The sequence below is a fragment of the Silurus aristotelis genome, assembly GCF_946808225.1.
Source record: "Silurus aristotelis genome assembly, chromosome: 9".
Classification (NCBI taxonomy): Eukaryota; Metazoa; Chordata; class Actinopteri; order Siluriformes; family Siluridae; genus Silurus; species Silurus aristotelis.
In genome coordinates this window covers 16,075,018-16,095,229 of record NC_139582.1, presented here as the reverse complement: position 1 = coordinate 16,095,229, position 20,212 = coordinate 16,075,018, and the positions used below count along the sequence as shown (strand labels likewise).

Below are 20,212 nucleotides of genomic sequence, written 5' to 3'. Positions count from 1 at the left end.
TGTAAAAGCTGTAAAGTTTTGTAGTATGGAGTTTTAGAAGCTGTAGTTTTGTGGTATGGATTTGTAAAAGCTCTACATTTTTGTAGTATGGATTTGTGAAAGCTCTAAAGTTTTGTGGTGTGGAGTTTTGGACGCTGTAAATTTTTGTAGTATGGATTTTTAGAAGCTGTAAAGTTTTGTAGTATGGATTTGTAAAAGCTCTAAAGTTTTGTAGTATGGATTTGTAAAAGCTGTAAAGTTTTGTAGTATGGAGTTTTAGAATCTGTAAAGTTTTGTAGTATGAATTTGTAAAAGCTGTAAAGTTTTATAGTATGGAGTTTTAGAAGCTATAAAGTTTGTAGTATGGAGTTTTAGAAGCTCTAAAGTTTTGTAGTATGGATTTTTAGAAGCTGTAAAGTTTTGTGGTAGGATTTATAGAAGCTGTACAGTTTTGTGGTAGGATTTATAGAAGCTGTACAGTTTTGTGGTAGGATTTATAGAAGCTGTACAGTTTTGTGGTAGGATTTATAGAAGCTGTACAGTTTTATAGTATAGATTTGTAGAACCTGTAAAATTTTGTAGTATGGATTTTTAGAAGCTTTAGATTTTTCTTGGGAAGCTATTAGATACAAATAATTTACCTGGGAAAAAAGTCATAATACAGTATTTACAATGTGGTTATGATTCTTTGGTATTAGTGATGTGTTACGAACACTACCTATGATGTTAATAATGCATAAATATAGACAGTTATGAAGTATAATGCATTTAATGTATAATTTCTCAAAAACTGTGATTTCTGTGTGTGTCTTTGTTCACACGGATCAAAAGAATGCTTAAAACGATGCTAGCAGCTTTCTCACACCGTTATAAACATTTCTTTGTTCTATTGTCGGCTGCAGACCAGTCATAGCCTTTCCTCTTTTCTGATCATGTAAAGCTGTTATTGTTGACCTTTTATTGAAACACGGCCGTGTGCTGCATTAAAAACACTCCTCAATCTGAAGCCCTTTTCAACACAGTGTTGTTTTTCTCCTGAGTTGTGGCAGGTCAGATGTTCAGGTAAAGACTCAAATCTGCACTGATGTGTGGCTAAGTGTGTTTATACCACAAAGTTCAGTATGATTGCTTTGTAAGCATTGTTATAAACCACAGCATTGAAAAAACATACTGTTCACAAAAACCCTGCAAAGGAAAAACAGAACCTTTAAAACAAAAGGTTTCTAGGAACATCATGTCCTTAAATCAGTGTCCTAGTAGAAAAAAACATGGGTCTCCTAATGTTCACAGTGGTTTCCTTCATGATCATTATTATTGTTATTAGATCAGATTTGATTAGATTCAGCTTTCCAATGAAATGCAAAAGCAAAGTGATGAGAACACATGATGTTTGACAAACAGAGCCATGAAATAAAAGGACACTGGAAACATAAAGCTTGAGGAACATGTGGATGATGTCCAATCAGCATAACATTCAAAAGTTTTGGTTGACATTCTGACCTCACGATGTTGAGACATGTCCAGAGACCTCGCATATTTCGTTGTTAAATTCCCTTTTACTAGATAGATGGAAACAAGGAGACAAGTTTATTGTCGTTGTCATTACTAATTCAGCGTCTGGACCCTGAGGAGGAACCTGAATACTTTACATTCCTTCTGTTCCTCTTTAAGAATGCATGAGTTTATTGTGTGCATGCTTCTTTTCTGTGAAGTAGAGAAGAAACAGTATGATGGATCCTGAAAAAGGCTTTTGTTTCTTTTAAAAATAGCTCGTATCAGCGTCAGGGCTGAGTGACCCATTTGAGCGGAGGTTGCAAACACACTTTCATTGCTAACGTCGAGAACCTGGGGAAAGAGCGGAAGATAAATGGCCATGATAAAACCATCTCTCTTTATAAGGAAGGAGAGAGAAGACCCTTTCGAACCTAAGCTGAGGAATCTCTCGTCCCGGGAAAATCATTCAGGACACTGTTGCTACGGAAAAGTACGCTGAGGAATGGATGATGGATCTGTTCACCGTGGAAAAAAAAACAGTGGAAGATTGCATTTCTAAAATTTAAATGTGCCCCACACACACACACACACACACACACACACACACACACACACACACACACACACACACACACACTAAAGTGCTGTGGAGGATCAAACTCGATTGTCTTATTACACTGATTAGATTTAGTTCGTATTAAAGGCGGAATAAGATTTCGCTGTAATGGCATCCTGTGAAAGATGAATTTTAATATTCAATATATTGAAAGTTACATTTTGCGAATTTAAAGATTTTTTCATGCTCATCTTGATCTTTTTCCTGATTTATTAAGGAGTTACTTTCAGATACACTGGGCTGCAAAAGTTTGTGCCCCCATGGGTTTATAATTGAGGAAGGTATTAATTATAAACTGAATTTATAATGCAAATATATAAAAGGTGTACAAACTTTTGCACTCAGGTCTATATTTCGTGTCAGTAAGTTTAGGCACTGTACAGTTTGTACACCTGAAGGTTTTTGGGTATAAAATGAAAACATTAGAATAACAAACAAATAAACAAATATATAAACTAATAAATAAAATAACACTAAATAATTTTTGTGACTTTCTTGGGATTTGTGTAAATTTTTCAAATCTGTTCAATTCAAACCTCAGAATGTTTGGTTTATTCTCAAAAGTTGCTGTTCTGTTGCTCTTTCTTTCTTTCTTTCTTTCTTTCTTTCTTTCTTTCTTTCTTTCTTTCTTTCTTTCTTTCTTTCTTTCTTTCTTTCTTTCTTGTTATATTTTTTAGGAATATTAACCCTTTTTTTTATCCACTTTTCTTCATTCTTTTATTTCTCCATGTCTTGCTTGTCCTCTCACTCTCAGTCTTTTCGTCAGTTTTAACCTTTAGCCCACCGTAACCAACCATCCCCAATGTACATATAAGTCAATTTTGATTTTTTTCCCTGCACTGTGTATAAATAATGGCACCCCTTCAGTGTGTGTTCTGAAGGTGTGGATTAAAAAACCCAATGTTTTATGTGTTTTTATTTCTTGTTCAGGGATGAAACGTGTCCCAGCTGCTGTTGTTGCAATTATCCAAACTTGCTGAGTTTGCCTTCTCTTTTTTCCCATCATACTCGGCTCTTTTTTCTTTCGTACACCAGACTCCCACTTGTGAGTGTTGAAGACTGTGCTGAGATCAGACGCAGTACCCAAGCGTGCAGTTATACAGTGTTACTCAGAGACCTGCCCAGCAAGCACCAAAATAAATTGAGGGATGGGTCGATAAATAAATAAATATATGAATAAATAAATCCATTTAAACACACGATTGCAGAACAGATGGCAGAAAAGACCCTGATGAGTCGCTCTGATTAACACGATGGACATTTTGGGCGTCTCGCTGCAGGAACATGAGGAGTGTATCGACACACCATGTGTAAAGCTGATCACGAATGATTCATTAGCACAGCTCTGTTCAATACTGACACACACACACACACACACACACACACACACACACACACACACACACACACACACACACACACACACACACACACACATTTAGGATCCTTACAGGTTTAATTGAGTGAGATGCCTTTCCTAAATGAGCTAGAAAACATTTCCAGGCTGGTTAAACCCTCGAGGCGGCGTGTGATGAATGGCAGGCTCGTTAATTTACACTGAAACACTCAAACCACCACACCTGCTGTTCTGGGTTCGACCCACAAGTGTGTGCAGGCCCAGCAGTGCTATCGATTTCTCCATGTGTTTCACTATCGATCGCAAGCAAAAACACTGTAAAAGTGAAGGACAAGAGCTGCTTGAAGTTAAACACAAAGCAGAAGAATTGCATCACGGAGCAGCCAGGTTTACCTGCAGAGCTGCCGGAAAGAGCGGCGTTCTGAATAAACGTCAGAAATCAGTAAGTGTGAAATAAACTGCTATGAACCAGAACACTGGTACTATGGGGCCCGAAGGTCATGTAAATAAGAAAATATTTTTACTATTTTTAAACTTACTTTCACAGTTCTCTTCAAATCATCTAAAGCCTCCAAAGTATGTGAAGCCTCCACCCGTCTAGACGGATGAGGCTAGACGGATGAGGATGAAAGGATGAGGATGGAAGGATGAGGATAGATGGATGAGGATAGGATGAGGATAGACGGATGAGGATAGAAGAATGAGGCTAGACGGATGAAGATAGGATGAGGATAGACGGATGAGGATAGGATGAGGATAGACTGATGAGGATAGACGGATGGTGTTTTCTCACTGCAGTTAGACGTCTGTCTGTCTCTCTGAAGTCGCTGATGCAGAATGCAGAACTTGATGTGAGACGATGTGACGCGTTACCAGCATTTATTAAATTATGTACTAAAATTGTTCAGATGCAGCATCTGGATCATAACCAGACTTACAGCAGATGGTTTGGGGGGGGGGAATGTTATAAAATATGGAGTATATAATAACAATTTAATATGTGTCAGGTGTTTTATTCTAAAACACATCAAATCTAATGATAAAACTGACATGGATGCTTCTGCTAGTTAAAAAAAAACTAATTTAGTCCTCATTTTCGTACTAATTTGTATGAATGAAATCTTGATCTTTGTCCTTTTCCGCTCTTTGGACCTGATCCATCCTGATTCCCCACTTCTGGATGGAGTTCTGTTCAATTGCTAATGTTGAGGATGATCCACATAAAGGATCTATGAGGTTGCTGTGGAGGCTTAAACCTAAGAACCATGAACATGGATTTGATATAAACAGTCTGCTTTAAAGGCTTAGGACTACAGTTGATAACCTCAGCAGTGATGGATCCATTCGTTGTCACCCAGATAAGGATGGTTGCTCTTTTCAATCTGGTTCCTCTCCAGGGTCCTTCCTCATACCATCTCAGGGAGTTTTTCCCACACCACTGTCACCACTGCTTCATTCATTAGGGATAAACTTATAAGGACTAATTTCTGATGGTAAAATATATAATCTCTATTGGAACAGTGTCTATCACTAAAGAGGCTATTTAAATAACACAGCTAAAATACCCTTTAAAAATACACCATATAGGGATGATTTGAGACCTTTGACCTTGCTTTGACCTTGTTTTGAAATCAATAACAAAACGTACTTATCCAAATTCAACCACTTGTTTTTGAGAGGTCGCATAATTTTGTAAACAATATTTAGCAGTTTTTATTTTGGAGTCAAATCCTAATTTGGAAATATTTCAGAAGTTAATTAAATAATATTTAAATAATCAAATTAAGTCATTTTCAGCAAATCTTCCTCATTTGAACTAGGAGACCCAAACCTGTTCCAGCATGGGCCTCCTCACCTCAATTGCATCAGTACCTGACTTTCCATGTGGCTGAATGAATCTTCACAAATCTCCAAAAAATCTAGTGGAACATCTTCCCAGAAGAGTGGAGCTCATTTTAACATTAAATGGATCTAAATGTGGGATGGGTTTGGAAAAAAGCACATAGCAATCTTATGGTGAGGTGTCCACAAACCTTTGTCCATGTAGTGTTAATTGAGCTGGAGGTAGTGTACGTTTGTGTGTGTGTGTGTGTATGCGTGTGTGTATGCGTGTGTGTATGCGTGTGTGTGTGTGTGTGTGTGTGTGTGTGTGTGTGTGTGTGTGTGTGTGTGTGTGTGTGTATAAACCATTTAAAGCTAAGAAGTGCTGCAGTGTTTCCTGCCATCTTGATTTGTTTGTTTGGTTGTTTTGAATCAAGAAGACCAACTTCATGTTCATTATAAGAAACTTTTGTTGTACTTTTTATTCTGTTTAGAGGAAGGATGAGTTCTAGCAGAAATCAGAAATGCAGAATTGTGTGCGAGATGTTTCAGGGTTGTTGTTTCGGGTAGTAAAATGTAGCAGGAGGTGAGATAAATAGATATAGATGCATAGAGATGCGCATCAAATATATAACACTTGAATGTATTGCTGTGGATTTTCAGACGCACAGAAATCTTGGCTTTAATTCACGTTGCTCTCTTTGAGGAAACGGAAACATCCGAGTCAACAATCCTGAAAACAACACGCTCCAAAAACAAACAGATGGAAAATGTGTGTGTGTGTGTGTGTGTGTGTGTGTGTGTGTGTGTACACTGTGTTTCATTATAAACCCCTCTGAGAGAACAAGCTGTTCCTCAAACTCACTGTGAATTTTTTAAAGCCCTGATGTGGTTTGATGTTGAATGATAGGTGTGTTACGTGTTCGAGACTGAAACAGTGTGTTTTGTTTGCCGTGTGCTGTTTACTGCGTCGATGTGGGATGAATAAAACTCGCCAGCGGAGTCAAACGTAGCGCTCGGCTGTAATGATGACTGCGACTCGCAGGAAAGCGAATCCGGAATAAAAATAACAATGAGAAACTCTTTCAAATGTAAAAACGACTGGAATTTAAAAAACGACTGGATTGTTCAAAGAAAAAAAAAATCTTGAAAAAAAATCTGTCCGTAGTTCATTAAATCGGACGTCATTCAATGCGTGACATCACAAGTCAAGCTAGAAAGCACACATTGTCGTTTAGCATGATCACATACACACAGAGCAAACGTTCAGTGCTTTTAGTTTCTTTTTTAATTGAACTATTTTGCATGGCGAAAAAATTTTTTTCGTAGTGTAAAACTTCCCTTTTATCTTTCTATTCTTATGATCAGTTTCCTTCTGTCTTGGCAATTAATTAGTCTCTCATGTTGCTTGTTAGCCCTGTAGCAATCCTCTGATAGCATCCTCTCCCCCGGAATTTACCAATTTACCATTACATCTTTAATGCCTTCTACAGACTGTGTGATTCCAGCAATCTTATAAGATCATTACGCGTCACACTGTGCAACATGGGTTTAAGGACCGTGGGTATGTTGCCTGTACGATGATGACACTTACTGAATGCCAATGAGATGCTAATTTTTGTAAAAGGAAACTCGAAGTAAGCGTATATAAATGTATGCGTACTGTAACTTACATGTAGCGTCGAAGTGATTCGTAATAGCAAACACACTGTGAGATGGTCATGCTACATTTCAGACGTTCTTCATCCTATATTTTTAACTACATTTTCACAACGACTGTCTCATGTTGGTCATCTTTCATCTTGTACAGTCCATGTTTTCTAGTCTTAATATTGCTTTATCAGGTTTTGAAATCGTTTGGTCTTAGAATTGGCTGTTTTTTGTCTTTTCTGGTCTTGGTTTAATTCTGCGTGGACAGATTTATGTGGTGAGAAGTTGCGTCGAACGACATTTCCAAATGAAGCCACCAACATTTGCTGAGAAGTTAAACAGATCAACAGAAAGTCATTAAAAAACTCCAAACAGTTGCTATTTTTGCGGCAACTCAGGAGATAATAAAGCGCAGCAATCCGTTTACAGACGAAGACTATATGAAAGAATCGTTCATTAAAATATCAGAGCATCTATTCCGTGGCGCCGCTCTCCTTTGGCAAGGCAATACTCCCGCATCTTATCCGGGACGTTAGCGTAGAAATTGCTGTCATTCGAATACAATAAAAAAAATTACACTACTGTCACCTAGTGGTGCAACTTGGCAACTACCTTACATCTACATAACACAACAAGTTGTGTTACATTAATTTGAAGGTCAAATATTTTTTGCGGCTGCAGGCAGATTTTATTTGGTGGGACGAAGAGCCAAAATGGCTCTTTTTGGCACTGTGTGCAAGCCTCATTTGTCTCTGCAGTAAATTAGCTCTGAGAAACACATCGAGTGTGCGAGACATCCCAGGTGTTCAGCTGTACAGTGATGGTCAAAAAGAAACCAGAGCTCAGATTTATCTTTCTTAAGGGCCTTAGAGACTGAGTCTTAGTAAATGTGTGTGTGTGTGTGTGTGTGTGTGTGTGTGTGTGTGTGTGTGTGTGTGTGTGTGTGTGTGTGTGTTTTGTTTCAATAAAGGCAGGAGTGGAATGTGAAACACGGGAGAGCTGAGCTTCTCATTGTCAGGTAATGGCTCACTGGTGGCTTCTCAGCTTCGGTTGGGTTTTTCCAGCTACAATAAAATCTCATCACTCGAGGCAGCGATTTTAAAGTCTAACATTGCAAATGGATCATAAAGCTAACTATCTTAGCAAGCTACAGTGTAGCCTTATTGCAATCCAGTGTATTTTAAACTATATTGCACTAAGTAGATGTTTTGGATCAAGAGCTATTGTGATGGCAGAGGATTGTTGCTCATTGCAGAGGTGTGTATCAGTAGTTATGGGATTAAAATATATATACTAAATCTATTTATTTAAGGAAGGCTGCTTTGTGATAATGTCTATTGTTAAAAGCGCAATACAAATAACATTTAATTGAATTAAAGTCCTTTGGAGCATCTGTAATGTCGCAAAGCTCAATGTTACAAACTCAACACTTACAGACGATTCAAATCAATTCAATTAATTTTTATGGCCCTTTCAGCAATGAATATTGTCTCAACGCAGCTTTACACCAATACAGAGGTTATAAAGTTAAAATGTATATGTTTAGTGTCTATAAATTTGTTCCTTATAATTGTAAGTTTATCCCAAATGATCCAGTGGGAAAAACTCCTTCAGATTGCATGAAGAAGAAACTTTGAGAAGATCCAAACTCCAAAGGGAAACGCTTATGTAATGTCTGTTCCCATTCCTAATCAACAGCCTACAGAACAGGTGACACTTCCCCTTTCTGTATTCTCTACTGGCCAGTTCCTTGAGGTCTGTATCTACAGCTAATCTCTCCGATCCTGGGGATGTTGGACAGAGATGTTGTTATGGAGTACTACTATGGAAAAAGGATGGTTCCTTCAGATATATATATATATATATATATATATATATATATATATATATATATATATATATATATATATATATATATATATATAGACCTGAGGAAGTATCACAAGGCTTGTGTTGTTTCTCCCATGGACAGAAAAGTCACTGACCAGACTTAAGTAATCCTCCTGGTAAATATCTGTGATGTCTGATTAGTATATTGGCAATTTGAGGTGACCCCTGCGGATCGAGAAAAAAGCCTTCGCTACACTGAAGGACTTTTTATCAGCTCTAACAAATGCCCTTTAATTTGTGCAAAATTCCAGCATCTTATACAGAGGTGTCTGGGGACTCGAGTACACGACCTCCTCTTGATCTTCCAAGAAAAGGTCTATCGGTCTGTTTCTTCAGAAATGCATTGGATGTCTAGAAAAAAGTGGCTTCGGTATTTAAAACGAAAAAATAAATTCATTCAGAACAGGGTTCATTTTTTGTTTATTAAAAAAACAAATCAGAACAGTGAACTGTACAAGACGAGCAATTAACAGCGGTAATGTTGCGAAGACATGGGGCATTATTGTTTTTTTTTCCCCCTCAGATCCTCGTCTGGAAGCAGCGAGACTCATTAGCATGCTGTGATTCGTTGTCTTACCAGATACATTGAGAGTGGACCCATGTGGTTACCGATCAATGTGAAAACAGGAGGGGGAAACATTTGCGGGACGGATGACGTGTCAAGACGAGGAACCGACAGTGGTTTTATAAAAATGTGGTTATTCTTCCTGCTTACTGATTCTTTGCTGTAGGGAAAAAAAAAACAACAACAACTGGTAAAACCAGTACTAGTATATTTTAATCAATCAATCTATCAATCTATCTATCTATCTATCTATCTATCTATCTATCTATCTATCTATCTATCTATCTATCTATCTATCTATCTATCTATCTATCTATCTAGTCTGTCTGTCTGTCTGTCTGTCTGTCTGTCTACATCTAAAGCAGTGTGTGTGTGGTGTGTGTGGGTGGGTGGTTCTTCTCCATGCTCCTCGGTCTGCTCACACTGATGCTCACGCATGCTTTATTCCTGCGAGGTCTCTGATCTGCTTCTGATTTATAATTACATTGCGGTTTTATTACAGGAGACGCAGATCGTGAGAATTTCATGCCGGCCGTGTGTGAGATGTCAGACTCCATATAAAGTCCATGACCGCATGACATCTTTTTTTCCACCTCATCTCTCTCTCTCTCTCTCTCTCTCTCTCTCTCTCTCTCTCTCTCTCTCTCTCTCTCTCTCAGTGCATATTCATACACGGTGGGAATTATTCCTGCTGTCTGCTCATGAATATTTTATATTACAGTGGAGGAGTACGTGAAGAGGAAGGTAACAGGTTTAATCTGAGTGGAGCTGCTGCTGTTCTTGTGCAAGCAGGAAAAAAATGCTAAACAGACTCTTCATGTAAAATAATGGTGGAAGGTGTTGATTAATTTACTAGAACAGCAGAAGTGCAGCTTAATATTAATGTGTTCCTTCGGTATTGATATGTTTCAATAGTAACAGCACCTTCACAGTCAGAACTTTGGAGCTTTCACATTAATGGGTTGATGAAAAGACTGGGAAAGGCATTTATTATTTAACATTTGTGGAAGGAGTCTCCAGTGTCAGCAGATGAAGCTGTACATGTTCTTCACGACAGAGGAGTTTACAGTTTGCTATTTTATGCTTCATCTTTCCACTATTTTTCCACTGGCGTACCTGCTGAGGCACATGGTGTATAAAAGAGCAGCACGGAAAGCGGCGCGTCCTCTATTTATTCCATCGTGCGAAAGCGATGACAGATCGGGAGGTACACGGATGAACGAGTCGCTGCAGAGAGAAAAATGATGCAAGTTTTTGTGTTCTGGATGGTGGAGACTGACAGATAAATGGATCGGTTTAGATTTTAAGGGTCATTTGAATTGAAGGCCATTTCCTTTCACAGCCAAGGCGCTTTCAACTGATGTTCACACACACACCTTTTTTACTCTGCAGACACACACACACACACACACGCCTCTTCCACTCTGCACACACACACACACACACACACACACACACACACACACACACACACACACACACACACGCCTCTTCCACTCTGCACACACACACACACACACACACACACACACACACACACACACACACACACACACACACACACACACACGCCTCTTACACTCTGCACACACACACACACACACACACACACACACACACAGACAAACGCGTCTTCCACTTGGCACACACACACCCACATCTTCTCCACTCAGCGCACGCACACACACACACACACACACACACACACACACACACATGCCTTTTCCACTCAGCGCACACACACACACACACACACACACACACACACATACACTCACACATGTCTCTTCCACTCGGTACACACACACACACAATTGTGTAAATGAGTATTGTGTATAGTCACTGAGTATTGTGTATTGTGTAGTTGTGTCTGTGTTATTGAGAAATGTGTATTTGTGCCACTGAGTATTGTGTGGTTGTGTAATGAGTATTGTGTAGTTGTGTATTGTGTCACTGAGTGTTGTGTGTCTATTGTGTAGTGAAGATCTATCTATATATCGACTCTAATATCTTAAAAAAAAATAAATGTTGATCTCTCAGTGTTATTGCCAACATAAATCTGGACATTCCCTGTTTGAGTTGAAGTAGTGCATTGTGGGTAGTTTGGATGTGGAACCACTACAGTGACTTTCCTCAGTCAGGAGTTAAAAATAAAACCTCAGAGTTTTCAGTGTTTCGCAAAGGAAATGCTGTGAATCTGTTTAATCCTTTTTCTCTGTCCCAGCGAGAGTCGCTTATTCGTGTGTTATTAGAAAAAAAGGGCTCATGGATTCACACATAATTGGAGAGAAAGATGAAATAAATAATTTACTCCCAATCGAATCAGCGCTGAGAAGTCAGAATAGAGAGAATTCCTCGCTTCCCGATTCAAACCGAGACACTCTAAATGAGATTACCTTCCTCCTGACTCCAAAAAAGTCTCAGAGGAAAGAAGCGGTGTGGATAAAGTCAGATGCTCTGGTAACCATATTACAGAGAGAGAGAGAGAGAGAGAGAGAGAGAGAGAGAGAGAGAGAGAGAGAGAGAGAGAGAGAGAGAGAGAGAGAGAGAGAGAGAGAGAGAGAGAGAGAGAGAGAGAGAGAGAGAGAGAGAGAGAGAGAGAGAGAGAGAGAGAGAGAGAGAGAGAGAGAGAGAGAGAGAAGATGAGAATTATAGTGGTTTTTAGATGGATGAAATGGAAGAATGGATGTGATTTCCCCGTCCGTCTCTTTGCGCTCAGGAACACGGACCTGCACACATATTGCAGTTATCAATGTCCTGAAGGGAATTCCGGCTCTTCATCTTCCCGCTCATGCTCTTTGCAGCTCCATTAAATGTGTTCATTCATTCACCTTCTCCTTTTTCCTTCTTCTCCTCCTACTACTCTACATCTTTATCTTCTCCAACTCTCACACCAACAATACTTACATCAGCACCAAGATCATCACTGATACCATCGATACCATCATTATCATCACCATTACCAACATTAACACCATTAAAATCAAGAACAACACATTTTAAACACCATCGATTTCAGCATGATCATCACCATCATCACCATCATCATCACGACCATCACCAAAACCAGCATCATGACCATTACCAACATTAACACAATCAGAATCATGATCATCACATCTTCAACACCATCAATATCACAATCATCATGACAATCAAGATCATCAACACCAGAAACATCTCTTTCATCTACAAAATCATTAACACTATCATGACCACCAACACGATCACCAACAAAAAGACCTTCACAATCACCCTCATGAACACCATCAACATCACCAATACTATCACCCTCACAATCATCACTATTAAGATCCCAAAACCATCAGCCCTATTCCCAACATCAATACCACTATCACATCACCATGATTACCATCATCACCATCGTGATCATTGCATCTTCAACACCATTATCACTATTACCATCATGACCATAACCATGATCAACACCACGATCATCAACACCATGACCATCACAACACTATCAAAACAATGAAGAACCATTGAATAACCCTCACCAACAAGAACACCATTTCCACCATCATTATCACCAACATTACCATGACCATGATGCTGGAAGATACAGTTGTCTATGACCTTTTTGTCCTTCAAAGCAAATAAACAAATCAGAGATGTTTGCAGGCACAAGCAGAAATGGAACGTTATAAAAGGAAAAGATGTGTAGAAAGAGGAAGACGTCAGTGTGGCAGGATAGAAATCTAAAAGCATCGTGACAAATAGAAAATGCACACGAGGTAAATGTGAGGAAACAGGAACCGGTGTTTGTGTCTGAACTGTAAAAGATCTGCTGAATGAAATGAGATTTACATGTAGAAAACCAGCAGTAACGCCTAAAGAGAAGAAAACAAGTTTACAGCTCAGGAAACAGACGCAATCATGCAGTGAGGGTGATTTGGATGAAAGTGATATTCAGTGATAAATCACAAATTTGCATCGGCTAAAGAGACGATTTTAGAACGTTTATCTGGTGCTGTGGTATAGAAACATACAGTATAAAGATGAAGAAAGCGATGAGATCTGCAGGTCAGGTAAAGGACCAGGGGGAGACGAAGATCATTCTCTCGACAGTTGAATAAATACTGAGATATTGGACACTTTTCTCATCTTGTTGTTGGTTGATGAAGCAGTTCTTCAGGATGATTATGCATCTTACAACTGAGCAAAGAATGTTCAAGCTTTTTCTCAAAAAAGGCAAATCAAACCAGTGGAATGTTGGTGATGAAAATAAAAGATTATTGGTCAACAATTTAGAAATTGTTATTATATTGATGATTCCATTATTTTCCCATATTGATCTGGTGAAATCTATTTGGTGAAATTTATTGAAATAATTAAATGTTAGTGAAACATGCCTCAAATGATTATCACAATCACCACTATCACTATAACCATCAGCACTATCACCATCATCACTGTCACTATCACCATTATCACTATAACCATAATCACTATCACATTCATCACCACTATCACCATAACACCACCACTATCTCCATCACCCCCTCACTATTATCATCACCACTATCACTATAACCATCAGCATCATCACTATTACCATGATCACTATCACATAACCACTATCACCATCATCACTATCACCATTATCACTGTCACTTTTACCAGCATTACCACTATTACTATCACCACTATTAACATTGCATTACCATTACCATCACCACTATCACTACCACCATTAGCACCATCTCTATTTCGATCACCACTATCACTATAACCATCAGCATCACCACTATCAGCATCACTATCAACACTATCACCACTCACTATTGCCACAATCACCATAATCACAACCACCACTCACCATCAGAACTAACACCATCATTTTTATCACCATCACTAGTATCAACCTAATCACTATTACCATCACCACTAACACTATAACATCACCATAACCACTATCACCATCTTCACAATCACTTGATCACCACCATCACTATCACCATCACTATAATCACTCACATTATCATCACCACTATCACCATCATCACTATCATTGCCATCACTCACCATAATCACATCACCACAATTACTATCACAATTATTACTATAACCATCACCACTATCACGATCATCACTATCACATAACCATCACCGCTATCACCATCACCACCATCACTATCACCACCAACAGCAGCATCAATATCATTATCAATAATGCCACTTTTTTGCTTATCTTTTTGAGCTGTTAGCAAGAGTGTGGAAGCTCCTCCTCTCTTCTGGCATTGGTTGATTGTCCAAACGTGTCTATATTTTTTACACACGTCTTGATTGTTTTTTTAATTTATTTCCTGCTGATTCACTCAATTCCATCGATCTGTTTTCTGATTTTAGCCTGTTTTTATTTTATTGTCTAATTTTTTTTTTTTTTTTATGTTCTGAGCGTTGAACTGCAATCCACATCAATTAGCTAATGTTGCTGCTACACTTTAAACTGATGCACAACTCGGTGAGAAAATGGAGTTCAATCACTCAACAGGCTTCTCCACATGAAACTATGATATATTTTTCTTCTGTGCTGTAAACGATTGAGTGGTTGAACCTCCTGTGTGGAGAGCAGCTGGAGTTTTATGCCAGCTTTGAAAATCTAAATCTCTGGAGACATTAAGACTCTGGAGGTGCTACACTCTTGAAATTTGTCCTTTATATAATGATACAGAAGGTCAAAGGTTACAGCAGGATCATGAAGGTCATGTCTCAGAGGAGCAGCATAATAAAGCTGATGAATATTACACTCGTTCTCTGCGGCAGGAGGCGACATTCAAACACTTTCTTTCTCTCAGTTCCTCCGTTTAGTCCTGTGTGTGTGTGTGTGTGTGTGTGTGTGTGTGTGTGTGTGTGTGTGTGTGTGTGTGTGTGTGTGTGTTTCCATCCTCATTTATTTCGGTTAACTGGACAAATAAGAAGATTATAGCTGAGGAGTATTAGTTGAAGCCACAGGGAAGCATCATAAGACATTTTTTTTCCCAGTTCTTCTGATTCTCTGACGGTTCCAACACTTAATAAGTCTTTACACTGGAATAATGTCCTGTGTGATGAAATCAACCCCCAAAACCACTTCAGCTAACGAGACACTCATCACTTACATGAGATCAAACATCTGGCCAAGTTTATATCTGAGCTACATTAAAGTCAGATCACAGTCTGAAATCGGTCGGATAACTGAGTCGCTTTTATTCCACCGTCTAATGTTAATATAAAATAGTGATATTTAGGAAAGTCTTTCTTTCTTTCTTTCTTTCTTTCTTTCTTTCTTTCTTTCTTTCTTTCTTTCTTTCTTTCTTTCTTTCTTTCTTTCTTTCTTTCTTTCTAAAAAGTGTAACAGAATTTTTGTTTCTCTCATACTTTTTGCTGGATTTGCTAAATAAATACCATTTTAGTCCTAACCACAAACACAACCTCTCCCTTCCTTCCTTCTTTTTTTCACTTCATCTTTTTTCCATCCTTACCTTCCTTCCTCCCTTCCTTCCTTCCTTACTGCTTCCATAGTTCCCTCCATTCCTTCCATCCTTCCTGCCTTCATCGTTACTTCAGAGACAGATGTGAGTTTTTAATAATTCTAAACTCTGTGTCTGTGTGTGTCTGTGTCTGTGTTTGTGTGTGTGTCTGTGTGTTGTGTGTGTGTGTGCTATCTCTCTGCCTCTTCAGCTCCACCTGCCTGCGCCATTTTGCTTTAATGAAATTAAAATTTCAATTTCCAGAGCAGAGATCATGATGGAGAGAGAGATAGAAATGGGGAGAAAGAGAAAGAGAGAGAGAGAGAGAGAGAGAGAGAGAGAGAGAGGAAGTGATAGTGATGCTGAATCCTGGCTGCATCCTGGATCCCATTTCCAGCATCTCACCTCTTCTCGGTTGTCCTCTGTGACACATTAACACACAGCAAGATTCGCTGAGAGGAATCGGGGTGGCCAGATTGGATTTACTCCTCGGAGCGGACTTTGATCTGATCAGAGCTGACTCGAAATTGGGGCTCGGGGATGAAGCACACCATGACACCATGACACCATACAGCAGATACGACTGCATCACAGCATGCTGAGGAAACACACACTGACGATGAGGAGGAGGAGGAGGAGGAGCACAATGAAGAAGGCATGAGTGTGTGTGACGTGTGTTAACAATAATTGAGATATTAATAATATTAATCCTGCATTCTAACAAGTTTCCTTTTAAATACAAAAAAGTCCGGTCCCAAATACCAAACTCGATAAACTCCTTCAGAAGATAATAAGAAGCGTTGCATCAAAATGTCTCACAATCATAAGGATCACAAAGAGTTCCAGGTAGAACCCATTTAAAATGCTAAGGATTTGTCATTATGCCAAATTTTCCTGATACCAGTACATTTTATCTGAAGATTAAACTCATGCTACATCCTGGATTGAGGGCTCTTCAAACAATCTTAATGGTCCTTTAAATAAATAACAGTTTTTAGCAAAACAAACGTCCCCACCAGAAAGAATTCGGAATAGAAACATAGGTGTGTACAAAAGATCAAAATAGCTACATATTAAAGTCTTGACAGGTTCTAGGGATTAAAAAGGAACTCCTCAGAAGTATTTTTGGGTGTAAATGGTGCAATTAACCAGTTGATACGCAACAAACAGTTACAGTTCTGAAAGGGGTCCTACTCAGAACTCTGGTCTAATGGAACACTTTGTTATGAAGCTTTACATAGGATCTTCAAATGCCTTTTAATGAAATCAACAACAAAAGATTTTTCTGTACAACATGTTTACCCAAATCTAAATGCACAATCTTGTTTTTGTTTAAGTAAAGAACCTTTGAGAATGTGACTGCAGGAGCTGGTTGGTTTGTGAACAGAAGGTGGAGCTAGAGGAAGTGAGTGATAAGGATTATACACCTGTGCATGTATGATGAAGGGTGTGGGACTCGCAGCAAATCCAACAAAATGTGCAGTTGAGCGAGTGAAAATACAGTATCTGGGCTTCCACTTGAGTTATGGGAAGGTGAAGCCCCAAACTGATAAGATGGCAAAGATTGTGGTCTTCCTGAGACCAAAGAGCAAAAAGAAGGTGAGAGGTTTCTGGGGCTGGATGGTTATTGTTGCAGATAATTATTAAGATGTCACCAGGCCTTTGACTGGTCCTACTAAGAAGGTAAAAGCTGCATTCTGTAATGGTCACTGTTAGATTTCCTTTTGTTTTGATTCTCCAGAATGATAAATAATGTACAGAGTAGAGCAGAACTGCATGATGACTACTGCAGTAGAACCAGTAAAGTATCAGTGAGCCATCAGAGTCCTAGCGGTGTAGTGTGGAGTTCACTAGGGTGATGTTGATGGCAGATAGGAGAAGACTGGACTGAGCTGCTGGTTCTGGTGTGTATACGTATCTCTACAACATTGTGTCTTCTGATTAGAAAGTAGAACCTTATTAGGAGAATTTTTCAGTCAGCATGTCCCAAGTAACAAACTTACCACATGTTCCATCACTGACAGGTTCCAAGTGAAGAACATAATGAGCACTTATTTGGATTTTGTACAGCACACTTACGCCAGCAATAATAATAATAATAAAAAACGCTCTCGAAAGGTTCTTTAATGAGGGATTGAAGAATGAAAAGATGAAATTACGTTTCAGTCGGAGAAAAACACCATGTAATTGATAATGGAATGAAATCTTACAGCTGTAATTAGTTTGTATGTAAATACGCTACGTGACTTGTGTTAATTCCTGTATGTTTCCTTCACACACGTCAGCTAGTATTTAAACACGAGCGCTTTACAAAATAAAATAAGTCAAATAAGCCGCCTTTGACGATTTGATTTCCTTCCAAACTCCTTTTTATTTCCACATTTAAATCGGTAAATCCATCAGAATTGAAACTTTGATTATTATTATCAGATCGTGATTGCGCTCTTTATCTTGAAGGAGCTCGAGATGTTTGATTACAGCTCGTCTGTAATAAGAAGGAATTCAGTGATTAAATTGGATGGCTAATGATATCTCGGTCTAATAAATACTGCAAATGGGAGCAATTTGTTTGCACTCAGAGACGTTTTCATGGATCTTCAACAAAACCGTTCACACAAATGTGTATTTCTCATGTAAACATGCAGATAAATTCGATTATGATTTTAAAACTTACTGCAGATGATTTCTGTATAATGCAGTGGCTACAAAACACTCGCATTATATCTGAGAATATTTATATCTGCAACTACAAACACAATATTTCAACTGTTTGTCGAGTGTTTCATATTTTCAACTTTTTCAACACTTTTCACTTGTCATTCTTCACCAAACTGCTAACACAAAAGGATATATTTTGATGAAGTAGAATGAAAATTTTTATTTGGGAAACTAGGAGAGCCAAACCTGTTCCAGCTCCATGAAGATCTGCTTTCCATGGGTTGGAGTGAAAGATCTCCTGCTATAGCGCTTGAGGAAACTCCTCACCTTCTCACCTACATCAGTACCTGACTTTACTAGCACCCTTATGCCTGAAAGAATCTCCCCAAAATCCAGTGGAAGATCTTCTCTGAAGCCTGGAGCTCATTATACCAGCACATGTGAACTAAATATTGAATAGGATTTTTTTAAATGTAGCACATACCAATCTTGTGCTCAGGCATCCATAAATAGTGTAGTTTCTGTTTAACAAAGTTTTTGTATAATTCATTACTTTATTATTAAAATGTGCACATAATTTAGATTTTCTCTGAGGCTGATTTGACCTCGCAGCATGTAGTGAAAAGACTCGTGCACTTGAACAGGCATTTCTCTACCTTCTCACTGTCCTGTTGCCATTTTCATGGTTAATTCAAGCTAAAGGTCACCACGCTCACGTTTCTGCTCCACAACCTCAGTTATGTGTAAAAAAAATAAAAAATGGAAGCATTTAGTGCAGCAGTGTTTTATTCTACTATTCGCCAAGATGAAAAAAAGAAGGTAGGATCGTGTTTATTTATTCATTTTTCTTCTCGATAATAATGTGCATGAGTGTGAGAGATATAAATAAACAGAGAGGGAAGGTAGGAGATTTAGGTCAACGCTCGAAGAGACTCGACTTGTGTAATCGCTGAACCAATTTTTCTAAAGGTTTGATTGATGAGGGACTTTGTGGAAACTGAAAACCCTTAAAAATGTATAAATCCTTGAATGAGTCTATAAAGACGTTTATATTTGATCTCCAACAAACTTTTCCCTACAAGTTGTTTTTCTTTTTATGATCTAATGCAGCGTTGAACGTCCTCTTCCCCCGTGAGAATTAGTGGCTGAAGGGTTCCAAGTAAAACACTTTATGTAAAAGAATGCAAAAGAAACATTTATAGGGTTTTTTTAATACGAGGTGTTTTGAGCCTATTGGTGTAACTGGTGCTCTTCTGACATGGACAGCAAGTTATACAATGAGAAAATTCTGCGTGAAACCAAAAAACCTCCCACGTGACATGCATTTCGAGGTCGTTTGAGGTGTTTCAAGAAGAACATCACTAGCTTGAACCACGAAAATGTCTAAACCTTCAGCAACTCGTGCATGATGATCGTCAGAGAATGATCCACATGTCCTCATTTCCTCACCCACCCACTCACCAGATTTGGCTCCTGCAGACTTCACCCTTTTCCTGAAGATGAAGATCCAGCTCAAAGGTCGCCGTTTTGACACGGAGATCCAGCACAAACCGCAGAAGGTGCTTGACGCGCTTTAAAGAGAAGACTTCCAGAACACATTCCAGATCGCTTTTTAATTCTTTAGAACGTTCCACAAAAGAGGGAGTTCTCCGCTTTAATGGATTCCAAGGGAAATTTTCTTGATCCTAAAAACCAATTGTTATTCAAGC

The 20,212-nt window shown here is 38.7% G+C and overlaps 1 long non-coding RNA gene across 1 annotated transcript in view; it reads left to right on the top strand.

Annotated features, from left to right (window-relative positions):
- The window catches only part of LOC310731481, a 137,365-nt gene that overhangs the window by 21,098 nt on the left and 96,055 nt on the right, over nt 1–20,212 (top strand). The window lies entirely within an intron of this gene.